Here is a 12867-nt window from a genome sequence, read left to right as displayed (position 1 = left end):
AGAGTGAGTGAGAGATGGGAGGATGGGTGGAGAAAAAAAAGAAAAAGAAAGAGAGCGAGGGGGAAGGGGCCGGACTGTATGGGCTGCGTTCAACAACAAAAGAAAAGAGTGGAGCGCCCAAACTCTATTCAGTGGAGGAGGAGAATGGGTCGAGATAAAAAAAAAACATACGGTCTGCTGTGCGTGGACGAGCAGCTGACAACGAATCAAACTGCTAAAAAAACAAAAGCAAAACTAAAAAAGTTAAGGGAATTTCAAATGATTAAAACGTCATTTTAAACACTTAAGCAAGGCTATGTGACTTTTTTTTTAAGAAGAAAAAAATGGTTTTCTTACAAATGAAAGGGTTAACGATTAAGCAATTAAATGGACACTTGTTCAATTCAATACAGCCTCAGTTGGTCTGGTATGACCTGTAGCTTATGGTGCTAAATGTTAGCAAGCGAGAAATAGATATTGTTACTGAGTAAGTTCCCTGAAGGATTTTACAGTGGCTGATGTTCAGTAAAAGTTACATGGTTCGTTACATTTACCTTAATTAGGACATTTCTCGTTTGCATTTGTATATTTCTAAAGCAAAAGCCCCCTTTAACAGAAAATCCAAAGTACGTTGTAGTAACGTTCTGTCTCTGCCAGTAATAGTAACGCACTTGGAAGGAAATATGTGAAAGATTTATGGACTTAATTTATCCACAATCCCAGCGAAAACTAGAGGCAGCAACACAACAGCTGGGACACAGGCAGGCCAACACGCCAACATTTAAGCTAACGTTAATGTTACTTTCAGTTGGCCATCTTTTTGATCAGTAGGCAGTACGAGTGTGTGTGAGAATAATGTTGGCTCTAAATCCTCCTAGATGTGTGTTTAATCTCTGTGTTATTATTACATCTCAAGCTAAACCCAGAATGTCCTAACTTTACCTAATGAACAAGCAGTGAAATAAAACTTGCTTTTCTGTGGCCCCCCGGACCGCCCTGAAGGACCCCCGGGGCTTCTGTGGACCCCACTTTAAGTAGCCACTGCCCTGACTAGAAAATCTTTGTCTCTCTCTCTCAGATCTTTGAATGCAGCAGGCAGCCGCCTCTGCCTCATAAAGGAGTTGTTGTTTACTACTAAGCTCTGCCTTTCTCAGGTTTCATCCCCTCAGGCACTGCTGGACTGTCATCTCCCCGGAGGGAGGGGCTGTGACATAAAACAAACACAGCTATGCCAGGGTCACAGTCTGGAACACCTACTGCAACCAGACACTACAGCTGGGCCAGCCAGCCAAGCCAATAGACTAGCATTCCACATGGCAGCGTGTCTGTGTTTGTGTGTGCAAGTAAAATTCTCAGAGATGCAAACAAACACAGACACACACAACTGACTCACATGTGGATTGTTTAGAGTGTGTTTCTGTGACATCTTTGTGGAGGCTCGTGTGTCTCATTCTCAGACTCAGAGCCATGCAAACACAGAGCAGGCTAGTAAAACATTTATCTCTGTGACCTTAAGGTCAACAGTCTGACCTCGCATCTGACCTCACCTGGCATCCTGATGTTTTATTAATGCTGTATGTGCCTGGGATCCTATATCTCCTTTATGTAGGGCCAAACACTAGAATCTAAGGGGGAAACATGCATTTATTATTTAGAAGTGTATCAAGTCAGCATGATTTATGTACTCATTGTGTTAGTTTGTGGGTCATAAAAAGATCAAAATCACTGCTTAAGTCTTGTCAGAATAGGACAGCCATAAAATCCAAATAGATTCGACTGTCACTCCCCAAACTCTTTGAGGTGCTAAAAATAATTTTGTAGAGAGACAAATTTGTCCAGTAAGCTTTAATTGGGGCAACGCTGCCTTAACTGCAACCTTCTAATCTGTGCATTCATCTTAATCTGTGTAAAATTGAATATTTTGGTCTCCTCTGTGCTGGAGATGACAGAGGGGAAAATAAAGATGCAAATGTCAACAAGAGCCCTCTTGTGGTCTGTGGAGAGAATCTAAACAATAAGGGTGTGCAGTCTCCACCTGGGTTAGACCACATTCATATGCGCTGAGTTTAGGATGACATTTATGCAACAACATTTGAAACTTTCACAGTACCCTTGAGCAAGACACAAACCCTCGCTTACTCACTGAGGGGTGAATTTGCAAAAGGATTGTGCAGCTTTTGTAACAGTATATAACAGTATGCAGTTCATACATACAGTGCACGAAGCAAGTCCAGTTTGCTTTTATAGTACGTTCAGTTGGTGCACTAGTAGTGCGAACAGACAGGGTCCCACATTGAGGACTGCGTAACGCGACACGGAAACAATAAATTGTCCCTGACTTGAATTAATTATATGTACAATATTATGCTTTTCAGGTTCATACTTGTATGTACGTTTACACGTTTACATACTTTAATGTTTAAAGAAACAGGGTATCTATTTAAACATACAGTGCCTCTGTGGTTCTCCCGGCACCCTCGGACTACACATGTACACATCAGACAAGTTTACCTCTTTACTTTTGGGTTGATTGGTTTCACAGATTTGGTTCTCAATTTAACCATTTTTTTCTTTACACTCAAGAATACACTCACTAAAATACTTTATTAAGACACCAAGACCTTGAGAAACACCATAGAAAAATCCATGCTGTGATTTGGTTTTAAAAGTTTTTGAGATTGGAAGATTTCTGTAAGAATTGCATCTTTCAGCGATTGAATGACGAACACTTCTGGTCTCGAAATTTCTCAGAAACTCCCGTATTGTCAATGTATCAAGGAAAGCTATTCATCCTCTGAATGCCCTCACTCTCCAGTTTGTAATTGTATAGTTTCATGAGGTTGTGATTATTTGTCACAACAGGTCATTTTCTACAGTGAAGTAAAAGAAAATGAAATGAAATGACTACCATGGGGACTAAAGTCCGATTCCTAGTTACCGCATGTTCGCTTTTGTCCAGAATTTGCAACCATTTATTAATATTATGTGAGTATACTCTTAGCAGAACAAAGAAAATGGAATAGACTTCATCATGCACCAGGTCAACGTAACTGAAGGTGAAATTACTGATCTTATATAAAAACTGCTCACTTACTACACTGCTGGAAGAAATGGATTATACAGAACATTTGACGCGAGTGTGACTTGTGTTGTGACATTCCAAAAGCTTGTACATTTAGTATAAGATGCAAAAATCAGCCAATGAAATGGAAAAGACCCGCGGTGTACAATATACAGTGACTCTGTGTCACTAATATCACAGTTAAGTGTGAATCCTGACGCTCATAACTTTACACACAATGTCCAGCTGGTGTTCCTGCATATTTCTGTAGAAAAGCCATGAAGAAGTGCACATTGCATGTTCTCCATCCATCCAGCAGTTCTCCTCCCTCACGGCTTAATATGTCACCTTTTAACTTGTCATTTGATAATCTTTATTATGAACAAACAATAAGTTTCAGTTCAATCAGTTAAACTACAAAGTTGTGTGATTGAGCACGTTTTAAAGTGGCCCTGTAGATGTGTTAAACACCAGTAGCACTATATAAAGTGTTTTTACAAGTGGTCCACATCCTTTTAAAAAAAAATTTTTTATTAAGCATTCGCATGAGGACGAATATGTATGCGTGTGAGCACACACCACATGATACACATTCAGCCAATGGTATGACAGTATTCCACTGATCAAAAGTTGGCAGACAATCAAAGCAATGTGCCAGAGGAGGCAGTCAGTGCGAAGACTGCTAGCAAGCAAACGTGAATGTAAACAATGCAACATTTAAATACTGGTAAATGGGCTTTAGGATGATTTAACACATTTGTTAGACCTCATGTTGAAACCCTAAAAGTAAACTACACATTGGCAGTACAATTCTATATGTTGTCTAATAAAAGGTGACGTTGATGAAAGTGTTAGTAGATCTGGGTTGGTCAGACTCCTCGTGACATGGTCATTCAACTGCAAAATAACTTTCAGAATCCATCACTGATGCAGCAAACTGAGCACTTTTCTCCCGTATCATTTTTTTCCAAATCAAAGCTCTCTCCCACACACCTGAGGGCTGTGCTACGACGCCAGATCAGTGGGTTAGCGAGGTATGCTGAGCTGAACCACAGTTTTGTGTTACGAGGGGGGATTTCTTTAAACCTGGCTAGATTGTCATGGCAACTTATGCTGCAGACCTAACCTACTCCCAACCAGTTCATGTTCAGAGTTTCGTATTGAAATCTAACAGAAATGTATCAGGATAACGTGTACTTGCATTTGAAATGTGGTATAATTCCTTCAAACCATGACGTTACCACGTGTTTGGCCCTGACTTGCCACACTCCATCGACGCTGCTGGTATATTGCAGCTTAAAGAAAACAAATGAAGAAATTGATGAGTCTATTGGTATTTAACACAGATGTTCAATCAATGCAATTTATTTCACAACAGTGGTCTTCACATATGCTTCATTATGGGACAGACTTGAGACTTGAGTTTAAAGTGTAGCAGCTGTACGATGTATAGTTGGGCATTGAGAGTGATCAAATATAATACTTGTGAATTTACAAGACTAATCATTTTCTGTCAGAATATCTCATATTTGCAGCAACAGTGCTGCTTTATGTTTTTAAATGTGTTTTATATTCTTATAATGCGTAGTCGAATGACGCACCAAATGTCCATTTTTATGTGAATGCGCACAGAGCTTAAGGATGAAAGCCTGGACTAACAAAGAAAGTTGATAACCACCGTCGTGGTACACATTATCTCCTGTGAGGGTTTAAGGCTTTATCGAGGCAGCTAAGGCAAAGAAACCCCGCCCGGCTCTGTCGAACTTGCCAAATATTGCAATAATAAAAATAAATATTGCAGAACTACCCATAACATCCTGTCATGTTTGATTAGAGTCATTATAGATCATAGAATCATCATAGAATGTACGACTCTAGATGTATAGATCAATGTCTGAAAGGGACTTAAATGTTAAAAGCAACCAATTTAAAACCATTTCAGACGAGAAACTGATCTCAAATAGTCCCACCATCTCAAGTTGGTGGCTGCAATTTGAGAAATTTCAAAATACGATGACATCCTCTGTCCCGAGCTGGAAGACCTCACTATCGTGTGTCTTATAGTTTGAGGTCACCGGTGTGGACAGGAAGCTCTAGAATTGTGCCTCATTTTTAATAAAGAGGACTGATGTGCCTGGACTATGTAGGAGGCCAGAACCACGGCCCGGTACCGGCATGGAGAGCAGGAGCAGGTGTTCCATGGCAGAAGTGGACGAGCTTTACACTCTCCCACATATATGATCCTGGTGCTACTGTGCATGTATGTTGCAGTTCTGGAACTTGACCATGACTGTATGAGTTCCCTGTCATGTCCTGTGGGACGTACTGCTGGACGAGAGGGTGTCAAGACGTAGCTGTGTTCACTGTACAGTCCGAATGGTGCGTTTGTATTCTTTGCACTACATCAGGCTGGTTAAAAGCAGACCTCCACAAGGATGCATGTTGTCTCCTCGGCTGCTTGTGGCTTTTATGGAGAGTATATAAAGTAGAAGAAGTGAACTATGTAGAAGCATAAGTGTGTCAATAATACAAGTTCAGATTAGAAAGTTAAATGAACTGAACTTTGGCCTTGACATTCTGGTAATACTGCAGAGAATCACAGTGAATGGATGTGAAATTGAAAGAGAAGGAATAATCTAAGTAATACTTCATTTAAACTTTTGACCAATGGAATTTATTCTATTGCAAGATGAGACTCGGAAAAGTGCTTGAAGAACAGTGTTCAGTGCAATGGGAATGCATTCTGGTACTTCACTGAAACCTTGGGCTTTGTGACTATTGCTCACCTCCATCATTCCACATATCAGTTACCAAATTGTGGAGAGTTTGTTTGTGTAGGTTTCAATTTAACCTTCAGTAAAGTGTGTTTACACATACGTGTGTATTTGTTGGAACAATACTTCTTTACAGAGTGAGTACATCATGAAGACTCCAAGGCTTTCAGCAGTTGTATTTTAAGCCATGGTTTCCTGTCCCTCTCTGCACAGTAAGTCTTTCTCCATTAACACTCTTTATTTTATTAAATACAGATATCTTATTTTATATATTTTGACCCTCTAATACTATAATCTTTAGGTTTTTTGGATGGTAAATGTAGATTGTAGAAAGTGACAATATAAGGGAGCAAGGAAAGGAGTTAAAGTGTTGAGATGTAAACATGTTTTACCACAGTGATATATCATCTTATCTCAACAAGGATAATCAGCCTAATCAGCTAGCAGTCGTGAAATAATGGAGACCTTTGCAATTACAAGCTGGTCCTGCTGATTGCCTCCTTGAGCCTTCTTCAGTTTCCATCGCAGGTACACATTAGACACATATAGATACTGCAGTCCTATAAGCGTGCTGCTCAGAGTTTATTCTCATCTGCAGCAGACAGGAAACCTTGTGAATATTCACCAAACCCTACAATTCCTCTCAGATCTATGAAGCGTTTTATTGTCTTTCAGCTCATTATTTTAGTTCTGTTGTAACTTTACTGTTTTGCTTCATTCTCACTGTTCTCATCGAGCTCATTTTTAGTTGCTATTTTCAATGAAACAGCTCTGACAAAGCCACCGTTACCTGCCCGTCACCAAATGGCAGACTGGCAAAGTTAGCATGTAGCTGGTGAATATAGTGGAGCATTTACTGCTAAAAAAAAAAAAATTCCCGAAGTAGTTGCTGAAGACCATAATGCCAAGTTCACGCTACAAATCTTTCAAAGTCTTCAGATGGCTGCATTGTTCACACTACACAACTTGCTGTCTTGTAATCGTGAGTCTTGAAGTCACCGTGGTTTTCATACTGCAGGACTGACGGGTGACGGAGGGGGGGGTCACACACGAGACACAAGATTCACTAGGACAAATCTTGATGAGTATATCTGGTCTCCAAACTACGATTTGTCACGAAAACACCCGCGAGAAGTGACAAGGGAAATGAGTCTTCTTCTTCACTGCCTTTTTTGGCGCTATGTTTCTTTGCGCACCACAAGGTAGCTTTAATGAAAATAACAAGCTAAAGGCCCTGTCACACATATCCGTATGGCAGAAACGCATTCTGGCGTATACGACAATTTGTCAGAGTTCAAATACGTCCAACTTTTCATCGGATCGGAAAAGTGAACATATACAGATACGCATGTTGATATCGCATCACTTACTTATACAAAATGTATCAGACGATTACCCAACGAATGCATACCGTATACAAAAATATGGCGTATACAAAATATTGGCAACACGCTGGTGTACGTAGATATAAGGTGAGGTATAAGCAGTATTCGTTAAGAGCTCACTGTGTTACGCTGGGGTGCGTTGTTGAACACTGATGTTTTGAGCATGTTCAAAATTACCGGACGTACCCGACGTGTGCTTCATAAGATATGCAGACGTTACAGTACGTGAATATTTACCTACGTAAATACCTACGTGAATACTTACGTGACTACGTTAGAGGTACGTTAGATATAGACTACGTCGGCTGACGCTGAATCCTACAGCCAATGTATTGATAACGAGTGGATACCCTATTCCTACCCTATGTTAAGATGATGCCTGACGACGGAGTAACTTATTAAACGTGTTTTTACAGTACAGCTAGCGTACACGTTTTGTATATGTCAGCTACAACACTGCTGTGGAAAAGTTGGACGTATTTGGACTCTGACTAATTTTGAGCTACCTTTCATATACGCCGGCATGTTTCTGTCATACGGATATGTGGGACAGGGCCTTAAAGAGGAATCATTATATGTAAATCTAGAATCACATACACTTTAAACAGTAATTTCAGTACACACAGGCTGTGAATAAGATTATAAAGCACATTGCTGTGAGAACATTGTACTCCTGGATCCTGCCTGGAACACTGCTCCACTTTTACTTGAACACAAAACATTCACAATTCAACCCCAAAAGTGTACACTGCAGTAAAAAGTGTCAGATGGAGTGTGCCGGTGGAACTCAGTGCTTCAGGAACACCAAGGGCTGCTCTTCTTTTGTGTTCTAAAACGCTCCCTTTTACAGGACAGGGGAGCAGACCAACCTCCTGTCGAATTCTTGACATTTATTTGACGCATGGATAGATAGAGCCATGCAGACATGAAAGAAAGCAGTTACTGATCTGAGGTTTCGGGGCTCAATTTCCATGATCGGCATTGATCACGCTGCTCAGAGACGGAGAAAGAATGAATGAACTAGTCGAAAGAGGTCAACAGCGCCTTCACTCTGCTGCCTCTCAGAATAATGCTGATCTAATCAGTTTTACCTTTTGTGTCATTATGTGCATGATAAGTGATCAGGGATTATAGACTGCACTGTTCTGCCCCAAAGGACTACAACTGCAGGACATATGTTCCAGGAAGGAACTACACATCATACACAAGATACTTAGATGGTATTTATGGCTCATCCATCCTATTTACACTGTAGTTTTCTAGATGGACTGTTGAGAGTTTTGGTTACTTTTCAACTTTAACTTTAAAGTGTAGGAGCTGATTGAATATATTTAAATATTCTCTTCCATGTGACCCCACTAATTCAGCAAACAAATACACCCACGGCAGCCAAGACTTGAGATGTTCCAGTGGGCAAGAATTTAAAGAAATAATTCAACATTCTGGGAAATATTATTTTTGTTTCCCCCCCAGGACATTAGATGAGATAATTGATATCACTCTTGTGTTTGGCATTTTCTCTAATATGAAGTTGACTGAAATGTACAGCATTTCATATCCCTGATGAAGTGGAAGTCAGTAGCAGCCGGGGTGTGTTTACATGTGCACTCGTTTCCCAGTTATTATCAGTTGGTTGGCATCCCGCTCATACAGGGTGTTTGCACGTAGATTACATCGTACCATGATTTCTGGAACCTAGGTAAGCCCTTATCCTGCCTTTGAGAAACCTGGATATGTTAGCTGGAGTGGGTAGAAACCTGGGTACTGTGGTATGTTAATGTTTTATTTAGGGTTTTATCTACACTAGCAACGTTGCTCTAGGGATGCCAATGTTTGTCTTGTGGTTGCTGTAATACTTTGGTTGAGACTGAGATATATCGATGAATTGCCATGAAATTTCAAACAGATATTCATTGTCCCCAGATAATAACTCCTACTGACTCTGGTGATCCCCTGACCTTTACTCTAGTGCTACTGTGAGGTTGACATTTGTGGTTTGGAGTGAAATGTCTCGACAACTATTATACGAATTGCCATTAAAAGGTTGATATATAGGTTATATTCTTGCAAAAATAAAGTCATTCCTATGAGCCTCAGCTGTACTTTGTGTGTATTGCTAATTAGCAAATGTTAGCAGGCTAACACACTAACCACAGATGGCAAGCACAGTAAACATTCATATTAAATACCTGCTAAATGTACACATGTTAGCATTGTCCACATTGTCCACATTGTCATTGTGAACATGCTAGCATGCTAAAATGAGCATTTAGTTCAGAGCACTGCTGTGCCTAAGTACAACCTCATGCAGCCACTAGCATAAATGTAGCTTTGTTGATCAATATCTGCCGTGCACAGGTGCAGCTTCACCTCCAGTTATGTGGTAGTCAGTAAGACAAAAAAGGACATAATGATAATCTATAAACTGAGATGAAAGTGACACTGATGATTTACAGGAAAAACTGTACTCCCATGTTCCTGATGGACAAGCCAAATAAAAATTCAAATTAAATGACATATATTTATGTTAATCACAGAATAACCAGGTTTCGGTTCCAACCATAAATGATCAAATCCAACACTCTGTCTCCAGCTTGGTACTCTCATGGCCCCTATAGATCATTTACTGTGACCCACTTACATTAGATCACTGTTACACTCTTACATGTACAGTAGCAAGCTATTGTATCTCCTGGCCCTTATCCTCATAGTGAGTTCTGATCGTGAGAGCTCTTCACACTAGTGGTAGATGATCACATAATGGGATATAGGCTCCAGTAGGAGTCTCGTAAGATAATACATCCTCCCTGTTTCTGTTGCTCCCTCTGTCGCTTCTCATAATGGAAATATTCGGTCATATTCATCCTAAAGACTGGAGTCGAGCTTCTGAGAAACAACGGCAAAAGGAGACATGTCAGAGAATAAACATATAACATCGATACACTTATGACCGGCGAAGCAATCCTGCTCTACTTTGTAACATTACCTAAGTGGAGGGCCAGCCATTGTGCTGTGTGGTCAAACCTTTTATCTAATGCCACATAATATAATAATGTGATACTTTATTGATCCTCACAAGGAAAACAGTGTTTACTTTAGCCGTGGTTCATAAAGAGGTCAGAGGTCAACGCCAGCTGCAGAGGAGCACCTGAGAATCAACCATCGAAATGTCACTTCGTCCAGCTCACTGAAGTTGTTACTAAAAGTGATATTTTCCAGAAGCTATAAAACCCTGAGGTAGTTGTTTTGCTGTGGCTAAATTATCCCTAAGTAGTTAAAAGTTATGGAATTACTACGTTTGATTTTAGTACATTTTCGTACTGTTGTTTATGTTTATGTTATGCAAATTCCTTGTATGTGAATACCTACTTGGCAATAAACCGGATTCTGATAACCTTGCTGGTGGAGGTGGACCGATCCAAAGTATAAACACTGATCATGTTAGAATCTGAAAATATAATCACATGTGACCTGTGATGTAAAACGTGGTTAAGGTAAACACAGTGTGGTAAGGGATAATGTTAAGTGAAACCTGGCTTTAAAGCTTGGGAAGGTAATATTGGAGACGTCAGCTACATTAAAATATGAACCAACTGAACAGCCCAATGTTGCCAACTCTTTTCCAGTGAAGGTAGCTCGCAGCACCAGCTCCAAAAGTCGCTAAATCTAGAGAGAAAGTCGCCAAGTTGGCAACACTGAATGCCTCGCTCCAAAACCACTCCCCCAAAATGATCATAATGAACGTAAACAATGAACATGGCTACAACTTGTGGAAGACTGCGGTGACGTGCAATGAGTGCACGGGTGTGCGCAGGCAGGTAGGCAGGCAGGTCAACAAATAGAAAAAACATGTTTCTGAAATACACACCCACCCAAGCTTTAAAACAGTAATAATGGATTTCTCTTGTCCACTTTGGGGCAGCGGAACAAGCTGACATTTGATGGTCATACATTTCAGCACTTGCTAAGTTACCCATGCATGCAGACATTAGCATTCATTTTAAGTTGCGCATCTATCCACCTTAAGTCTAATATGCACCCTTCTTTGAGCTTCGTTTTTGGTCTCCAACTCTGGAGAGCATTATCTGACTCTTTAGCTGCTACATGCTCAACTATTGCTTAATGTCCACCGCATGCTATGGCTTGGCATCATTTTCAACGTGACACAAGCATACAAACATAATGGGCCTTTCTCATGAAAAAATACCCCCACAATTTTTAAGCCCCCCCTCAGTCACTCCATCCAGGCGCCTAAAGTTGCAGCCCTAAAACCAAAACAATGAGCTAAAGACGCTAAAATGCACTGTAGAGCTGAGAGGAACTGGCGAGTCGGGTGGTAACTGTCAGCTCGTCACGACAAGAGTCCCTTTTCACATTACACGTTTGAACCATAGTTCATGTAAAATATTGATAAGTGCAGCTTTAAAGGATTCGGGGAAACATTTTAATGCAAACATTTAATTAATTGAGATGATCAAATTGTTTGGCACATAACCCTCTGTAAACTTGGTTTTGTTTTGGTTCACTGGTTTTTGTACGGAATAAACAAGAGAGACATACAGTGTTCATTTGTGAGCTTCAGAGGTGCTGGCAGGTATCGATTGTTACATTCGGACAGAGCCAGCGAGCTGAGCTAAACTAAGTGGCTGCTGTCTCCAGATACACTTCTCATCCAACTCTAGCAATAAAGTGCATAATTGTATTTACCAAAACATCAAACTATTAAGGATGAAAACTTTCATAGGGCGGGATGAACAATCAAAAATAGTTCTTATATCAATAATACAATCAAACATAAAAATGCAACAAAGCAAAACCTTTCACTATGATTTACACAAGTCACAGCCTTTGGTCAGCAAGCATTGGCTGAACTTTCCCGTTTGTGAATTTACTCTCAACTCCCATCTTAACAGATGAAACTTTTTAAACAGACATCCATGACGCAGCGCTCCATCTCTACATTACTGCGGTGTCTTCAATCAGAGGAATGCAGCTCCGTGCCCCCATGTGCCCCACGCACAGAGCGTCAATGTAACAATAATGCAATAACAATAATGTAACCAGGTAATAACGAAGCTGAATTGTTCCCTGGGCGAGGGAATGGAGAGGAAATGATCATAACATGGTTTCAGATCTCTCTGCTGCAACTGACATTGAGAGCATCCGAGAGGCCAATCATCAGCGGATACTGTTACTCATACCAAATGTTACGCTGCGCTGCAGGCATGGAGTTGTCACACATGTGACTATAGGTCTTTTGTCTTCACAGAGCAGCATGTGGAGGTTTTAAGAGCTCCATAAAAGAACACTGCATCTCAGGCTTTACATCGGAGGCAGATAAGCCCACTTTCACAAACTCTCATTTGAAGGTTAAATTAAAGTCAATACAACGTTCTCACCTTGAAAACTATGTTACAATTCAAAAGGAACTGCACACACACACACACACACACACACACACACACACACACACACACACACAGTGGAAATTAATTAAAAAGCAACATGAAATCAAAAACATCCGAATCTGAGCGTTGCAATGTGCGTGGGTTCGGCAGAGAATATCTCGATACCTCAGTGTAAGAATAAACAAGTTAACACACACACACACACATTTCCTCTTCTTTCTTTTCAAAAGCTATTGTGGAATGTGCAAAGAAAAATTAAC

The sequence above is a fragment of the Cottoperca gobio genome, chromosome 6 (assembly GCF_900634415.1).
Source record: "Cottoperca gobio chromosome 6, fCotGob3.1, whole genome shotgun sequence".
In the NCBI taxonomy this organism is placed as follows: Eukaryota; Metazoa; Chordata; class Actinopteri; order Perciformes; family Bovichtidae; genus Cottoperca; species Cottoperca gobio.
Note: the sequence above shows the minus strand (reverse complement) of the source record.